Source organism: Garra rufa, chromosome 2, assembly GCF_049309525.1.
Source record: "Garra rufa chromosome 2, GarRuf1.0, whole genome shotgun sequence".
Classification (NCBI taxonomy): domain Eukaryota; kingdom Metazoa; phylum Chordata; class Actinopteri; order Cypriniformes; family Cyprinidae; genus Garra; species Garra rufa.
The window spans coordinates 70,532,333-70,549,204 of NC_133362.1; the positions used below are offsets into that span (position 1 = coordinate 70,532,333).

Genomic DNA, 16,872 nt, shown 5'->3' on the forward strand with positions numbered 1-16,872 from the left:
AACCTGTTTACGATGGGTAGCGGTGAGCTGTAATTGTGCTGTACTTTAATGATACCTGCAGCGAAGTCTTGAGAACATATTGACAAAACAACAAATCTTCTGGCTCCGGCACGCTATGATCTGTAGACACCTCTTTGACGAGGACCAACAACCAGCCACTCCAACAAAAGGAAACAAAACGAAGCAAAACTATCTTTTTCAAGAAGCGTCCAGAGAGACCGGCAAAAACTGTCGAAGCTGACTGTATTTCAAATCATCCCGATGGGATATCGGGGAAAGTTTTCAACCAGCAATGATCACACCTCAGATAAACCACACAAGCTACAACATTGCCTCTGCGATAGAATACCGGTGAAGGTCATGACCTTTTCGTGGACCTACGTGGATGTGAACCGACAAGGTGGTAGCAAGCTGGATGGGCCCTAGAGACAGAAGGTGTTTCTCAATGTCAAGGATACGTCCTTGGCAGGACTGGTCCTTCCAAGTCACTTCCTTCAGAGGCTAGGCGAGGCTCCTCTTAAGCATTCGGAGAACACATAAATGGAACAGGCTAGCAAGTGCACGTTATTGCGTCATTTCCTCAGTGAAAGGTCCGCTCTTATCATTCATTTAAAAATAATTACATCCATTTCGTCAAATTGACCCTGCACTGTTTAAACACACTTGACAGTCAAAAAATCAATATGATTAAAAAGGAGTTTATTGATTTAAAAACGATTATATTACCTGAGTGAACAAAACTGCGTCCATAGCAACGCTCTGTTTTTCATGGCAACCGTGTGCCGTATACTTCGCGGTTGTCTGTTATCTAGAAATAACAGACCGGAATTCAACCAAGCCATTGTAATAATATTTGATATTTAAAAATATTTATAATTTAACAACTATTTGTTAAAGACTTGTCCTATCTCACAAACAAGTTTATTTTTTAATTTCCCCAACTACACTATTTTTACCCTATTGAGCACAATGATTCCCTTCATGACTCCGCTAACGTCCGACATTTGTATTTTTGAACAAGAGATAGCAAAGCTGCGCGCATAGGATTGTGGGTGATTTTAGAGCGCGAAGAGCGCGAAGGCTACACTTATGCATCCTTTCCTGTGTATGGGATATTTTTCGAACGAAGGACGCAGTCCTTGGTTGAAATTCCGAGGATCCTCGACATTGGAACAGTCCTTCGACGGATGTTGATTACGTAGCATCCTCGAAATTCTGGCTTCCGAGGATCCTTCCTTGACATTGAGAAACGCCTAGATCATCAGTGAAGACCTCTTCACCTAGACGGCCATCGACGCAAGACTGTGAAAACCAGATCCTCTCCAATCTGACACTGTGGCAACATGGAACTTTTGCATCTACATTAATATTAGTCTGTTTCTTCTTATTCTGAGGTCACCGTAGCCGCCAGATCCATTCTGTATTCCGATCAGATGGTCACTGCAGTCCCCCGGATCCAGTTCCGGAGCTCGCAAAATCCACTTAGCCTGTGCGGCGAATGGGCACGCTGGAGCCCGCCACCCTGTTGGGAAGAAAGAGAGCCAACAGAGGCGCCCAACGTGGGGCTCGAACCCACGACCCTGAGATTAAGAGTCTCATGCTCTACCGACTGAGCTAGCCGGGCTGGTTGTGGCTTCCTTCACCGGGTCGGAGGCAGTTTTCATCGGCTCCCAAATGACACAGGCAAAACGGAGGCTCTCGCGTTGTGCGAGACTGTCGAGCCGTCCCGTGGGTAGGGCTTAGAGCAGGCTTAGAGTTTTCTTCTGTCAGTTTTGACCCAATCTGTTTTTGGGAAGCGCAGTTTGACCCAGCAGTGCAGGCCAACAACATGTTCTGTCTTGCCGCGTGAAGGCGGTTCAATGCTTTGGGCAGCGTATGGTTGAGATGTGATTTTCCACCAATTTGGGGCACCTTTCTTATGGAAATCAAGGATAAATCTATATAAGGATAAGGATAAATCTTCTATTTTTCGGTGGTCTTTTGAGAACACTAGATTTATATGTCAAGTCCAACATAACAACGACTGTTACGCAACAGTCCCGGGATCGTTAATAGTTACGCCTCCAACATTTGCATCGCCCAATCATCGGTAACGTCAGTACATCAGTAAAACAAGGCAAGCCACTGAAGGGACACGGTTAGCTTAATGCTAGCACTAGCCTGTTACATTGCAGTACAAAAGATATCACTTACCACATAAACAGAGAGATGACTGTGCTGATGATGGTGAATGATGGAGAAATAACTGCGCTGATGATGGCGAATGATTTACAGATCCAGAGTATCACCGAGAAGCAGCTGAACTTGTGTGGTAAGAAGAGCTCCGTCTGCATTATAACTTTACACAGAGCACATGGATCACAGTAATGAGACTAAAATGTCTGCGATTCAAAACGGCAGATTCAACAAACCACATATTAAAAGCGGCTAGAGCTCCTAATTAAATATATATTTTTTATCAATGTGCCAGCTATAGAGATGAGCAGCTCTGTGAAACAGCCAATCGGAGCAGAGCTCATTAATATTCATGAAGCTTCCAAAAAAGGCAATAACAGAGCATTTCATTCTAGGGACAAATCCTAGGGTTGTAAATGGTCCTGTAAAACCGTTTCTGGAGATTGTTTGCCCTTTCCTATGCCATATACCTTCTATGTAGATATCAAAGAACAAATTAAAATATTCTCTCAATGCATTTTATGGCAACTTTAAGTTGATAGAACCAGCTGACATCTTATCCTGACATTCTGAATCTCAAGGATGGTGACACCCACCAACAAAAATGTAAAAAAAAAAAAAAAAAAAAAGTAGTTTCATCAGATATACACCAATTATGAGCTAAACAATTAATTACAAACAGAATCATATCCGATGTTCAATCGATCGCACCTACTCACAAGATTTTTAATCTGATATTTACAATTTTCAAAGACCACTCTGATCATACTCTCTTCTTCTATGCGGCATAAATGCCACACAGAACGTTCATCAATGGTGTGGAGCATATGAAATAAACAATTACTCCACACCCGATTCACGCTCAGAAAAGAGTATCAAAGCTCATCATCGTAGTTTGGGAGACACTACACTTTTGAAACACATTTCCTAGTTAAAAACTATAGAAATGATCCCTGAAAGTATAATCTTGACCTCCATTTTGCAAAACCAGCTTAGGCGACTTCTGACACTTTGAGTCTCAGAGATGGTGACAACCTAACAACAGAGATGAGAAAAGTTACATCTGAAACATCATTAGAGTCCTAAAATTTTTTTTGTAATTTTAGTCGGATGCAGTTTTCATCGGCCCCCAAATTACACAGGCGAAACTGAGGCTCTCGCGTTGTGCGAGACTGTCAACCCGTCCCGTGGGTAGGGCTTAAAGCAGGCTTAGAGATTTCTTCTGTCAGTTTTGACCCAATCTGTTTTTGGGAAGCGCAGTTTGACCCAGCAGTGCGGGCCAACAACATGTTCTGTTTTGCCGCGTGAAGGCGGTTCAATGCTTTGGACAGCGTATGGTTGAGTTGTGATTTTCCACCAATTTGGGGCACCTTTCTTATGGAAATCAAGGATGATTTCAAGGGAAATGGCAAACTGGTGTAGCGTTTGGCTAATAAGCTAAAGCTACAAAGGATGTACCGGTGCCCCGTCGTCCGAGCAGAATCCACATTCGGCCGTAATCGGAGGTTACTACTAACGTTCGATTGTGTCTCATAGGGAGTTTGGCGCAGGGCCTCAGTGGAAAACAGGCCCTCGGCGGCTGAAAGAAAAGACGAAGAATGCATCCACATGCACATGAATCAGGAGTGTTAAATAAAGAAACCCTGCAAGATGACGAGGTGGTCCAGTGGTTAAGGCGGTGGAAGGCTAATACATTGTGCTCGACACGCATTGGAAGCTTTAGCGCCACTGAGAGCCCACCGGACCAGACAGGACCAACCTGTTTACGATGGGTAACGGTGATCTGTAATTGCGCGGCAGTTTAACGATACCTGTCTTGAGAACATATTGAAAAAACAACAAGCCCTCTGGCTCTGGCGCTCTATCATCAGTAGACAGCTTTTTGGCGAGGAAAAAAAACCTAAACGAAACAAGGCTATATTTCTCAACAAAACTCTAAGCCTCCAGAGAGGCTAGCAAAAATCGCCAAAGCTAACTGTATTTCAAGTCATCCTGGCGGGGTATTGGGTAAAGTTTTCAACCAGCAATGATCGCGCCTCGGATAAACCTTATAGGCTACAATATTGCCTCTGCGAAAGAATGCCAGCGACGGTCGTGACCTTTTCGTGCACCTACGTGGATGTGAACCGACAAGGTGGCAGCAAGCTTTAAACATGACACACAAACAGTCTCCTGGCACGGGTTGCTGCACCGTGTTTCCACGGAACAGATTAGAGGTGTGTAAAAGACGGCTCATTCACTATTCCCTCTGTGCTCAAAACAGCCTGCTGAAAGCACGGCAGCAGCAGCTGAAAAGGTCCGCAGCATGGCCTGTCTCGGTCAGCAAGGGGACGGGGTGGCCGAGTGGTTAAAGCGATGGACTGCTAATCCATTGTGCTCTGTGCAATGGTTGGAATCCCATTCTTGTCGTTCGGTTCCTTTAGCACTGGACCTTAATCCAGGTCCTGGGGACCCCATGCTAAACTTTTTGTGTGTCCTCCTTATCTAACACACTCAGTTCAGTTCTTAGAGTTCTCTACTAATGAACTGATGATCTGAATCAGGAGTGCTAAATAAAAAATGCCACGTAAAATGACGAGGTGGCCGAGTGGTTAAGGCGATGGACTGCTAATCCATTGTGCTCTGCACGCGTGGGTTCGAATCCCATCCTCGTCGTTCGGCTCCTTTAGCAGTAGTCCTGGGGACCCCACTCTGCACTTTTTGAGTGTCCTCCTTATCTGACACACTCAGTTCAGTTCACTGAGTGCTCTACTAATGAGCTGATGGTCTGAATCGGGAGTGTTAAATAAAAGGACCGCGGAAAGTGACGAGGTGGTCGAGTGGTTAAGGCGATGCAAGGCTAATCCGTTGTGCTGGGCACACCTTGGTTTGTGTGGGTTTGAATCCCATCCTCTTCATTTGATGATTTAGCACCACTGAGAGCCCACCGGAACAGACAGGCCCAACCTGTTTACGATGGGTAGCGGTGAGCTGTAATTGTGCTGTACTTTAATGATACCTGCAGCAAAGTCTTGAGAACATATTGACAAAACAACAAATCTTCTGGCTCCGGCACGCTATGATCTGTAGACACCTCTTTGACGAGGACCAACAACCAGCCACCCCAACAAAAGGAAACAAAACGAAGCAAAACTATCTTTTTCAAGAAGCGTCCAGAGAGACCGGCAAAAACTGTCGAAGCTGACTGTATTTCAAATCATCCCGATGGGATATCGGGGAAAGTTTTCAACCAGCAATGATCACACCTCAGATAAACCACACAAGCTACAACATTGCCTCTGCGATAGAATACCGGTGACGGTCGTGACCTTTTCGTGGACCTACGTGGATGTGAACCGACAAGGTGGTAGCAAGCTGGATGGGCCCCAGAGACAGATCATCAGTGAAGACCTCTTCACCTAGACGGCCATCGACGCAAGACTGTGAAAACCAGATCCTCTCCAATCTGACACTGTGGCAACATGGAACTTTTGCATCTACATTAATATTAGTCTGTTTCTTCTTATTCTGAGGTCACCGTAGCCGCCAGATCCATTCTGTATTCCGATCAGATGGTCACTGCAGTCCCCCGGATCCAGTTCCGGAGCTCGCAAAATCCACTTAGCCTGTGCAGCGAATGGGCACGCTGGAGCCCGCCACCCTGTTGGGAAGAAAGAGAGCCAACAGAGGCGCCCAACGTGGGGCTCGAACCCACGACCCTGAGATTAAAAGTCTCATGCTCTACCGACTGAGCTAGCCGGGCTGGTTGTGGCTTCCTTCACCGGGTCGGAGGCAGTTTTCATCGGCTCCCAAATGACACAGGCGAAACGGAGGCTCTCGCGTTGTGCGAGACTGTCGAGCCGTCCCGTGGGTAGGGCTTAGAGCAGGCTTAGAGTTTTCTTCTGTCAGTTTTGACCCAATCTGTTTTTGGGAAGCGCAGTTTGACCCAGCAGTGCAGGCAAACAACATGTTCTGTCTTGCCGCGTGAAGGCGGTTCAATGCTTTGGGCAGCGTATGGTTGAGATGTGATTTTCCACCAATTTGGGGCACCTTTCTTATGGAAATCAAGGATAAATCTATATAAGGATAAGGATAAATCTTCTATTTTTCGGTGGTCTTTTGAGAACACTAGATTTATATGTCAATTCCAACATAACACCGACTGTTACGCAACAGTCCCGGGATCGTTAATAGTTACGCCTCCAACATTTGCATCGCCCAATCATCGGTAACGTCAGTACATCAGTAAAACAAGGCAAGCCACTGAAGGGACACGGTTAGCTTAATGCTAGCACTAGCCTGTTACATTGCAGTACAAAAGATATCACTTACCACATAAACAGAGAGATGACTGTGCTGATGATGGTGAATGATGGAGAAATAACTGCGCTGATGATGGCGAATGATTTACAGATCCAGAGTATCACCGAGAAGCAGCTGAACTTGTGTGGTAAGAAGAGCTCCGTCTGCATTATAACTTTACACAGAGCACATGGATCACAGTAATGAGACTAAAATGTCTGCGATTCAAAACGGCAGATTCAACAAACCACATATTAAAAGCAGCTAGAGCTCCTAATTAAATATATATTTTTTATCAATGTGCCAGCTATAGAGATGAGCAGCTCTGTGAAACAGCCAATCGGAGCAGAGCTCATTAATATTCATGAAGCTTCCAAAAAAGGCAATAACAGAGCATTTCATTCTAGGGACAAATCCTAGGGTTGTAAATGGTCCTGTAAAACCGTTTCTGGAGATTGTTTGCCCTTTCCTATGCCATATACCTTCTATGTAGATATCAAAGAACAAATTAAAATATTCTCTCAATGCATTTTATGGCAACTTTAAGTTGATAGAACCAGCTGACATCTTATCCTGACATTCTGAATCTCAAGGATGGTGACACCCACCAACAAAAATGTAAAAAAAAAAAAAAAAAAAGTAGTTTCATCAGATATACACCAATTATGAGCTAAACAATTAATTACAAACAGAATCATATCCGATGTTCAATCGATCGCAACTACTCACAAGATTTTTAATCTGATACTCTCTTCTTCTATGCGGCATAAGTGCCACACAGAACGTTCATCAATGGTGTGGAGCATATGAAATAACCAATTACTCCACACCCGATTCACGCTCAGAAAAGTGTATCAAAGCTCATCATCGTAGTTTGGGAGACACTACACTTTTGAAACACATTTCCTAGTTAAAAACTATAGAAATGATCCCTGAAAGTATAATCTTGACCTCCATTTTGCAAAACCAGCTTAGGCGACTTCTGACACTTTGAGTCTCAGAGATGGTGACAACCTAACAACAGAGATGAGAAAAGTTACATCTGAAACATCATTAGAGTCCTAAATTTTTTTTTGCAATTTTAGTCGGATGCAGTTTTCATCGGCCCCCAAATTACACAGGCGAAACTGAGGCTCTCGCGTTGTGCGAGACTGTCAACCCGTCCCGTGGGTAGGGCTTAAAGCAGGCTTAGAGATTTCTTCTGTCAGTTTTGACCCAATCTGTTTTTGGGAAGCGCAGTTTGACCCAGCAGTGCGGGCCAACAACATGTTCTGTTTTGCCGCATGAAGGCGGTTCAATGCTTTGGACAGCGTATGGTTGAGTTGTGATTTTCCACCAATTTGGGGCACCTTTCTTATGGAAATCAAGGATGATTTCAAGGGAAATGGCAAACTGGTGTAGCGTTTGGCTAATAAGCTAAAGCTACAAAGGATGTACCGGTGCCCCGTCGTCCGAGCAGAATCCACATTTGGCCGTAATCGGAGGTTACTACTAACGTTCGATTGTGTCTCATAGGGAGTTTGGCGCAGGGCCTCAGTGGAAAACAGGCCCTCGGCGGCTGAAAGAAAAGACGAAGAATGCAGCCACATGCACATGAATCAGGAGTGTTAAATAAAGAAACCCTGCAAGATGACGAGGTGGTCCAGTGGTTAAGGCGGTGGAAGGCTAATACATTGTGCTCGACACGCATTGGAAGCTTTAGCGCCACTGAGAGCCCACCGGACCAGACAGGACCAACCTGTTTACGATGGGTAACGGTGATCTGTAATTGCGCGGCAGTTTAACGATACCTGTCTTGAGAACATATTGAAAAAACAACAAGCCCTCTGGCTCTGGCGCTCTATCATCAGTAGACAGCTTTTTGGCGAGGAAAAAAAAACCTAAACGAAACAAGGCTATATTTCTCAACAAAACTCTAAGCCTCCAGAGAGGCTAGCAAAAATTGCCAAAGCTAACTGTATTTCAAGTCATCCTGGCGGGGTATTGGGTAAAGTTTTCAACCAGCAATGATCGCGCCTCGGATAAACCTTATAGGCTACAATATTGCCTCTGCGAAAGAATGCCAGCGACGGTCGTGACCTTTTCGTGCACCTACGTGGATGTGAACCGACAAGGTGGCAGCAAGCTTTAAACATGACGCACAAACAGTCTCCTGGCACGGGTTGCTGCACCGTGTTTCCACGGAACAGATTAGAGGTGTGTAAAAGACGGCTCATTCACTATTCCCTCTGTGCTCAAAACAGCCTGCTGAAAGCACGGCAGCAGCAGCTGAAAAGGTCCGCAGCATGGCCTGTCTCGGTCAGCAAGGGGACGGGGTGGCCGAGTGGTTAAAGCGATGGACTGCTAATCCATTGTGCTCTGTGCGATGGTTGGAATCCCATTCTTGTCGTTCGGTTCCTTTAGCACTGGACCTTAATCCAGGTCCTGGGGACCCCATGCTAAACTTTTTGTGTGTCCTCCTTATCTAACACACTCAGTTCAGTTCTTAGAGTTCTCTACTAATGAACTGATGATCTGAATCAGGAGTGCTAAATAAAAAATGCCACGTAAAATGACGAGGTGGCCGAGTGGTTAAGGCGATGGACTGCTAATCCATTGTGCTCTGCACGCGTGGGTTCGAATCCCATCCTCGTCGTTCGGCTCCTTTAGCAGTAGTCCTGGGGACCCCACTCTGCACTTTTTGAGTGTCCTCCTTATCTGACACACTCAGTTCAGTTCACTGAGTGCTCTACTAATGAGCTGATGGTCTGAATCGGGAGTGTTAAATAAAAGGACCACGGAAAGTGACGAGGTGGTCGAGTGGTTAAGGCGATGCAAGGCTAATCCGTTGTGCTGGGCACACCTTGGTTTGTGTGGGTTTGAATCCCATCCTCTTCATTTGATGATTTAGCACCACTGAGAGCCCACCGGAACAGACAGGCCCAACCTGTTTACGATGGGTAGCGGTGAGCTGTAATTGTGCTGTACTTTAATGATACCTGCAGCGAAGTCTTGAGAACATATTGACAAAACAACAAATCTTCTGGCTCCGGCACGCTATGATCTGTAGACACCTCTTTGACGAGGACCAACAACCAGCCACTCCAACAAAAGGAAACAAAACGAAGCAAAACTATCTTTTTCAAGAAGCGTCCAGAGAGACCGGCAAAAACTGTCGAAGCTGACTGTATTTCAAATCATCCCGATGGGATATCGGGGAAAGTTTTCAACCAGCAATGATCACACCTCAGATAAACCACACAAGCTACAACATTGCCTCTGCGATAGAATACCGGTGAAGGTCATGACCTTTTCGTGGACCTACGTGGATGTGAACCGACAAGGTGGTAGCAAGCTGGATGGGCCCTAGAGACAGAAGGTGTTTCTCAATGTCAAGGATACGTCCTTGGCAGGACTGGTCCTTCCAAGTCACTTCCTTCAGAGGCTAGGCGAGGCTCCTCTTAAGCATTCGGAGAACACATAAATGGAACAGGCTAGCAAGTGCACGTTATTGCGTAATTTCCTCAGTGAAAGGTCCGCTCTTATCATTCATTTAAAAATAATTACATCCATTTCGTCAAATTGACCCTGCACTGTTTAAACACACTTGACAGTCAAAAAATCAATATGATTAAAAAGGAGTTTATTGATTTAAAAACGATTATATTACCTGAGTGAACAAAACTGCGTCCATAGCAACGCTCTGTTTTTCATGGCAACCGTGTGCCGTATACTTCGCGGTTGTCTGTTATCTAGAAATAACAGACCGGAATTCAACCAAGCCATTGTAATAATATTTGATATTTAAAAATATTTATAATTTAACAACTATTTGTTAAAGACTTGTCCTATCTCACAAACAAGTTTATTTTTTAATTTCCCCAACTACACTATTTTTACCCTATTGAGCACAATGATTCCCTTCATGACTCCGCTAACGTCCGACATTTGTATTTTTGAACAAGAGATAGCAAAGCTGCGCGCATAGGATTGTGGGTGATTTTAGAGCGCGAAGAGCGCGAAGGCTACACTTATGCATCCTTTCCTGTGTATGGGATATTTTTCGAACGAAGGACGCAGTCCTTGGTTGAAATTCCGAGGATCCTCGACATTGGAACAGTCCTTCGACGGATGTTGATTACGTAGCATCCTCGAAATTCTGGCTTCCGAGGATCCTTCCTTGACATTGAGAAACGCCTAGATCATCAGTGAAGACCTCTTCACCTAGACGGCCATCGACGCAAGACTGTGAAAACCAGATCCTCTCCAATCTGACACTGTGGCAACATGGAACTTTTGCATCTACATTAATATTAGTCTGTTTCTTCTTATTCTGAGGTCACCGTAGCCGCCAGATCCATTCTGTATTCCGATCAGATGGTCACTGCAGTCCCCCGGATCCAGTTCCGGAGCTCGCAAAATCCACTTAGCCTGTGCGGCGAATGGGCACGCTGGAGCCCGCCACCCTGTTGGGAAGAAAGAGAGCCAACAGAGGCGCCCAACGTGGGGCTCGAACCCACGACCCTGAGATTAAGAGTCTCATGCTCTACCGACTGAGCTAGCCGGGCTGGTTGTGGCTTCCTTCACCGGGTCGGAGGCAGTTTTCATCGGCTCCCAAATGACACAGGCAAAACGGAGGCTCTCGCGTTGTGCGAGACTGTCGAGCCGTCCCGTGGGTAGGGCTTAGAGCAGGCTTAGAGTTTTCTTCTGTCAGTTTTGACCCAATCTGTTTTTGGGAAGCGCAGTTTGACCCAGCAGTGCAGGCCAACAACATGTTCTGTCTTGCCGCGTGAAGGCGGTTCAATGCTTTGGGCAGCGTATGGTTGAGATGTGATTTTCCACCAATTTGGGGCACCTTTCTTATGGAAATCAAGGATAAATCTATATAAGGATAAGGATAAATCTTCTATTTTTCGGTGGTCTTTTGAGAACACTAGATTTATATGTCAAGTCCAACATAACAACGACTGTTACGCAACAGTCCCGGGATCGTTAATAGTTACGCCTCCAACATTTGCATCGCCCAATCATCGGTAACGTCAGTACATCAGTAAAACAAGGCAAGCCACTGAAGGGACACGGTTAGCTTAATGCTAGCACTAGCCTGTTACATTGCAGTACAAAAGATATCACTTACCACATAAACAGAGAGATGACTGTGCTGATGATGGTGAATGATGGAGAAATAACTGCGCTGATGATGGCGAATGATTTACAGATCCAGAGTATCACCGAGAAGCAGCTGAACTTGTGTGGTAAGAAGAGCTCCGTCTGCATTATAACTTTACACAGAGCACATGGATCACAGTAATGAGACTAAAATGTCTGCGATTCAAAACGGCAGATTCAACAAACCACATATTAAAAGCGGCTAGAGCTCCTAATTAAATATATATTTTTTATCAATGTGCCAGCTATAGAGATGAGCAGCTCTGTGAAACAGCCAATCGGAGCAGAGCTCATTAATATTCATGAAGCTTCCAAAAAAGGCAATAACAGAGCATTTCATTCTAGGGACAAATCCTAGGGTTGTAAATGGTCCTGTAAAACCGTTTCTGGAGATTGTTTGCCCTTTCCTATGCCATATACCTTCTATGTAGATATCAAAGAACAAATTAAAATATTCTCTCAATGCATTTTATGGCAACTTTAAGTTGATAGAACCAGCTGACATCTTATCCTGACATTCTGAATCTCAAGGATGGTGACACCCACCAACAAAAATGTAAAAAAAAAAAAAAAAAAAAGTAGTTTCATCAGATATACACCAATTATGAGCTAAACAATTAATTACAAACAGAATCATATCCGATGTTCAATCGATCGCACCTACTCACAAGATTTTTAATCTGATATTTACAATTTTCAAAGACCACTCTGATCATACTCTCTTCTTCTATGCGGCATAAATGCCACACAGAACGTTCATCAATAGTGTGGAGCATATGAAATAAACAATTACTCCACACCCGATTCACGCTCAGAAAAGAGTATCAAAGCTCATCATCGTAGTTTGGGAGACACTACACTTTTGAAACACATTTCCTAGTTAAAAACTATAGAAATGATCCCTGAAAGTATAATCTTGACCTCCATTTTGCAAAACCAGCTTAGGCGACTTCTGACACTTTGAGTCTCAGAGATGGTGACAACCTAACAACAGAGATGAGAAAAGTTACATCTGAAACATCATTAGAGTCCTAAAATTTTTTTTGTAATTTTAGTCGGATGCAGTTTTCATCGGCCCCCAAATTACACAGGCGAAACTGAGGCTCTCGCGTTGTGCGAGACTGTCAACCCGTCCCGTGGGTAGGGCTTAAAGCAGGCTTAGAGATTTCTTCTGTCAGTTTTGACCCAATCTGTTTTTGGGAAGCGCAGTTTGACCCAGCAGTGCGGGCCAACAACATGTTCTGTTTTGCCGCGTGAAGGCGGTTCAATGCTTTGGACAGCGTATGGTTGAGTTGTGATTTTCCACCAATTTGGGGCACCTTTCTTATGGAAATCAAGGATGATTTCAAGGGAAATGGCAAACTGGTGTAGCGTTTGGCTAATAAGCTAAAGCTACAAAGGATGTACCGGTGCCCCGTCGTCCGAGCAGAATCCACATTCGGCCGTAATCGGAGGTTACTACTAACGTTCGATTGTGTCTCATAGGGAGTTTGGCGCAGGGCCTCAGTGGAAAACAGGCCCTCGGCGGCTGAAAGAAAAGACGAAGAATGCATCCACATGCACATGAATCAGGAGTGTTAAATAAAGAAACCCTGCAAGATGACGAGGTGGTCCAGTGGTTAAGGCGGTGGAAGGCTAATACATTGTGCTCGACACGCATTGGAAGCTTTAGCGCCACTGAGAGCCCACCGGACCAGACAGGACCAACCTGTTTACGATGGGTAACGGTGATCTGTAATTGCGCGGCAGTTTAACGATACCTGTCTTGAGAACATATTGAAAAAACAACAAGCCCTCTGGCTCTGGCGCTCTATCATCAGTAGACAGCTTTTTGGCGAGGAAAAAAAACCTAAACGAAACAAGGCTATATTTCTCAACAAAACTCTAAGCCTCCAGAGAGGCTAGCAAAAATCGCCAAAGCTAACTGTATTTCAAGTCATCCTGGCGGGGTATTGGGTAAAGTTTTCAACCAGCAATGATCGCGCCTCGGATAAACCTTATAGGCTACAATATTGCCTCTGCGAAAGAATGCCAGCGACGGTCGTGACCTTTTCGTGCACCTACGTGGATGTGAACCGACAAGGTGGCAGCAAGCTTTAAACATGACGCACAAACAGTCTCCTGGCACGGGTTGCTGCACCGTGTTTCCACGGAACAGATTAGAGGTGTGTAAAAGACGGCTCATTCACTATTCCCTCTGTGCTCAAAACAGCCTGCTGAAAGCACGGCAGCAGCAGCTGAAAAGGTCCGCAGCATGGCCTGTCTCGGTCAGCAAGGGGACGGGGTGGCCGAGTGGTTAAAGCGATGGACTGCTAATCCATTGTGCTCTGTGCAATGGTTGGAATCCCATTCTTGTCGTTCGGTTCCTTTAGCACTGGACCTTAATCCAGGTCCTGGGGACCCCATGCTAAACTTTTTGTGTGTCCTCCTTATCTAACACACTCAGTTCAGTTCTTAGAGTTCTCTACTAATGAACTGATGATCTGAATCAGGAGTGCTAAATAAAAAATGCCACGTAAAATGACGAGGTGGCCGAGTGGTTAAGGCGATGGACTGCTAATCCATTGTGCTCTGCACGCGTGGGTTCGAATCCCATCCTCGTCGTTCGGCTCCTTTAGCAGTAGTCCTGGGGACCCCACTCTGCACTTTTTGAGTGTCCTCCTTATCTGACACACTCAGTTCAGTTCACTGAGTGCTCTACTAATGAGCTGATGGTCTGAATCGGGAGTGTTAAATAAAAGGACCGCGGAAAGTGACGAGGTGGTCGAGTGGTTAAGGCGATGCAAGGCTAATCCGTTGTGCTGGGCACACCTTGGTTTGTGTGGGTTTGAATCCCATCCTCTTCATTTGATGATTTAGCACCACTGAGAGCCCACCGGAACAGACAGGCCCAACCTGTTTACGATGGGTAGCGGTGAGCTGTAATTGTGCTGTACTTTAATGATACCTGCAGCAAAGTCTTGAGAACATATTGACAAAACAACAAATCTTCTGGCTCCGGCACGCTATGATCTGTAGACATCTCTTTGACGAGGACCAACAACCAGCCACCCCAACAAAAGGAAACAAAACGAAGCAAAACTATCTTTTTCAAGAAGCGTCCAGAGAGACCGGCAAAAACTGTCGAAGCTGACTGTATTTCAAATCATCCCGATGGGATATCGGGGAAAGTTTTCAACCAGCAATGATCACACCTCAGATAAACCACACAAGCTACAACATTGCCTCTGCGATAGAATACCGGTGACGGTCGTGACCTTTTCGTGGACCTACGTGGATGTGAACCGACAAGGTGGTAGCAAGCTGGATGGGCCCCAGAGACAGATCATCAGTGAAGACCTCTTCACCTAGACGGCCATCGACGCAAGACTGTGAAAACCAGATCCTCTCCAATCTGACACTGTGGCAACATGGAACTTTTGCATCTACATTAATATTAGTCTGTTTCTTCTTATTCTGAGGTCACCGTAGCCGCCAGATCCATTCTGTATTCCGATCAGATGGTCACTGCAGTCCCCCGGATCCAGTTCCGGAGCTCGCAAAATCCACTTAGCCTGTGCAGCGAATGGGCACGCTGGAGCCCGCCACCCTGTTGGGAAGAAAGAGAGCCAACAGAGGCGCCCAACGTGGGGCTCGAACCCACGACCCTGAGATTAAGAGTCTCATGCTCTACCGACTGAGCTAGCCGGGCTGGTTGTGGCTTCCTTCACCGGGTCGGAGGCAGTTTTCATCGGCTCCCAAATGACACAGGCGAAACGGAGGCTCTCGCGTTGTGCGAGACTGTCGAGCCGTCCCGTGGGTAGGGCTTAGAGCAGGCTTAGAGTTTTCTTCTGTCAGTTTTGACCCAATCTGTTTTTGGGAAGCGCAGTTTGACCCAGCAGTGCAGGCAAACAACATGTTCTGTCTTGCCGCGTGAAGGCGGTTCAATGCTTTGGGCAGCGTATGGTTGAGATGTGATTTTCCACCAATTTGGGGCACCTTTCTTATGGAAATCAAGGATAAATCTATATAAGGATAAGGATAAATCTTCTATTTTTCGGTGGTCTTTTGAGAACACTAGATTTATATGTCAATTCCAACATAACACCGACTGTTACGCAACAGTCCCGGGATCGTTAATAGTTACGCCTCCAACATTTGCATCGCCCAATCATCGGTAACGTCAGTACATCAGTAAAACAAGGCAAGCCACTGAAGGGACACGGTTAGCTTAATGCTAGCACTAGCCTGTTACATTGCAGTACAAAAGATATCACTTACCACATAAACAGAGAGATGACTGTGCTGATGATGGTGAATGATGGAGAAATAACTGCGCTGATGATGGCGAATGATTTACAGATCCAGAGTATCACCGAGAAGCAGCTGAACTTGTGTGGTAAGAAGAGCTCCGTCTGCATTATAACTTTACACAGAGCACATGGATCACAGTAATGAGACTAAAATGTCTGCGATTCAAAACGGCAGATTCAACAAACCACATATTAAAAGCAGCTAGAGCTCCTAATTAAATATATATTTTTTATCAATGTGCCAGCTATAGAGATGAGCAGCTCTGTGAAACAGCCAATCGGAGCAGAGCTCATTAATATTCATGAAGCTTCCAAAAAAGGCAATAACAGAGCATTTCATTCTAGGGACAAATCCTAGGGTTGTAAATGGTCCTGTAAAACCGTTTCTGGAGATTGTTTGCCCTTTCCTATGCCATATACCTTCTATGTAGATATCAAAGAACAAATTAAAATATTCTCTCAATGCATTTTATGGCAACTTTAAGTTGATAGAACCAGCTGACATCTTATCCTGACATTCTGAATCTCAAGGATGGTGACACCCACCAACAAAAATGTTAAAAAAAAAAAAAAAAAGTAGTTTCATCAGATATACACCAATTATGAGCTAAACAATTAATTACAAACAGAATCATATCCGATGTTCAATCGATCGCAACTACTCACAAGATTTTTAATCTGATACTCTCTTCTTCTATGCGGCATAAGTGCCACACAGAACATTCATCAATGGTGTGGAGCATATGAAATAACCAATTACTCCACACCCGATTCACGCTCAGAAAAGTGTATCAAAGCTCATCATCGTAGTTTGGGAGACACTACACTTTTGAAACACATTTCCTAGTTAAAAACTATAGAAATGATCCCTGAAAGTATAATCTTGACCTCCATTTTGCAAAACCAGCTTAGGCGACTTCTGACACTTTGAGTCTCAGAGATGGTGACAACCTAACAACAGAGATGAGAAAAGTTA

The 16,872-nt window shown here is 45.0% G+C and overlaps 18 non-coding genes across 18 annotated transcripts; 3 read left to right on the forward strand and 15 right to left on the reverse strand.

Moving 5' to 3' along the window:
• Positions 1-207: 207 nt before the first annotated feature.
• LOC141327061 (U4 spliceosomal RNA) lies at positions 208-347 on the reverse strand. Its single transcript, XR_012354380.1, has one exon. It is a non-coding gene; the product is annotated as a U4 spliceosomal RNA (small nuclear RNA).
• Positions 348-1,551: 1,204 nt separating this feature from the next.
• On the reverse strand, positions 1,552-1,624 carry trnak-cuu (transfer RNA lysine (anticodon CUU)). The gene has a single exon. It is a non-coding gene; the product is annotated as a tRNA-Lys (tRNA).
• A 1,304-nt stretch (positions 1,625-2,928) lies between these two features.
• On the reverse strand, positions 2,929-3,144 carry LOC141326934 (small nucleolar RNA U3). Its single transcript, XR_012354265.1, has one exon. It is a non-coding gene; the product is annotated as a small nucleolar RNA U3 (small nucleolar RNA).
• Positions 3,145-4,115: 971 nt separating this feature from the next.
• LOC141327040 (U4 spliceosomal RNA) lies at positions 4,116-4,256 on the reverse strand. The gene has a single exon (XR_012354361.1). It is a non-coding gene; the product is annotated as a U4 spliceosomal RNA (small nuclear RNA).
• Positions 4,257-4,748: 492 nt separating this feature from the next.
• Positions 4,749-4,830, forward strand: trnas-gcu (transfer RNA serine (anticodon GCU)). The gene has a single exon. It is a non-coding gene; the product is annotated as a tRNA-Ser (tRNA).
• A 495-nt stretch (positions 4,831-5,325) lies between these two features.
• On the reverse strand, positions 5,326-5,465 carry LOC141327063 (U4 spliceosomal RNA). The gene has a single exon (XR_012354382.1). It is a non-coding gene; the product is annotated as a U4 spliceosomal RNA (small nuclear RNA).
• Positions 5,466-5,844: 379 nt separating this feature from the next.
• On the reverse strand, positions 5,845-5,917 carry trnak-uuu (transfer RNA lysine (anticodon UUU)). Its single transcript has one exon. It is a non-coding gene; the product is annotated as a tRNA-Lys (tRNA).
• A 1,276-nt stretch (positions 5,918-7,193) lies between these two features.
• Positions 7,194-7,404, reverse strand: LOC141326980 (small nucleolar RNA U3). The gene has a single exon (XR_012354308.1). It is a non-coding gene; the product is annotated as a small nucleolar RNA U3 (small nucleolar RNA).
• Positions 7,405-8,376: 972 nt separating this feature from the next.
• Positions 8,377-8,517, reverse strand: LOC141327015 (U4 spliceosomal RNA). Its single transcript, XR_012354338.1, has one exon. It is a non-coding gene; the product is annotated as a U4 spliceosomal RNA (small nuclear RNA).
• Positions 8,518-9,009: 492 nt separating this feature from the next.
• Positions 9,010-9,091, forward strand: trnas-gcu (transfer RNA serine (anticodon GCU)). Its single transcript has one exon. It is a non-coding gene; the product is annotated as a tRNA-Ser (tRNA).
• Positions 9,092-9,586: 495 nt separating this feature from the next.
• Positions 9,587-9,726, reverse strand: LOC141327064 (U4 spliceosomal RNA). Its single transcript, XR_012354383.1, has one exon. It is a non-coding gene; the product is annotated as a U4 spliceosomal RNA (small nuclear RNA).
• A 1,204-nt stretch (positions 9,727-10,930) lies between these two features.
• On the reverse strand, positions 10,931-11,003 carry trnak-cuu (transfer RNA lysine (anticodon CUU)). Its single transcript has one exon. It is a non-coding gene; the product is annotated as a tRNA-Lys (tRNA).
• Positions 11,004-12,306: 1,303 nt separating this feature from the next.
• LOC141326941 (small nucleolar RNA U3) lies at positions 12,307-12,522 on the reverse strand. Its single transcript, XR_012354271.1, has one exon. It is a non-coding gene; the product is annotated as a small nucleolar RNA U3 (small nucleolar RNA).
• A 971-nt stretch (positions 12,523-13,493) lies between these two features.
• On the reverse strand, positions 13,494-13,634 carry LOC141327041 (U4 spliceosomal RNA). Its single transcript, XR_012354362.1, has one exon. It is a non-coding gene; the product is annotated as a U4 spliceosomal RNA (small nuclear RNA).
• Positions 13,635-14,126: 492 nt separating this feature from the next.
• On the forward strand, positions 14,127-14,208 carry trnas-gcu (transfer RNA serine (anticodon GCU)). Its single transcript has one exon. It is a non-coding gene; the product is annotated as a tRNA-Ser (tRNA).
• Positions 14,209-14,703: 495 nt separating this feature from the next.
• On the reverse strand, positions 14,704-14,843 carry LOC141327066 (U4 spliceosomal RNA). The gene has a single exon (XR_012354384.1). It is a non-coding gene; the product is annotated as a U4 spliceosomal RNA (small nuclear RNA).
• A 379-nt stretch (positions 14,844-15,222) lies between these two features.
• trnak-cuu (transfer RNA lysine (anticodon CUU)) lies at positions 15,223-15,295 on the reverse strand. Its single transcript has one exon. It is a non-coding gene; the product is annotated as a tRNA-Lys (tRNA).
• Positions 15,296-16,570: 1,275 nt separating this feature from the next.
• LOC141326982 (small nucleolar RNA U3) lies at positions 16,571-16,781 on the reverse strand. The gene has a single exon (XR_012354310.1). It is a non-coding gene; the product is annotated as a small nucleolar RNA U3 (small nucleolar RNA).
• Between the last annotated feature and the right edge of the window lie 91 nt (positions 16,782-16,872).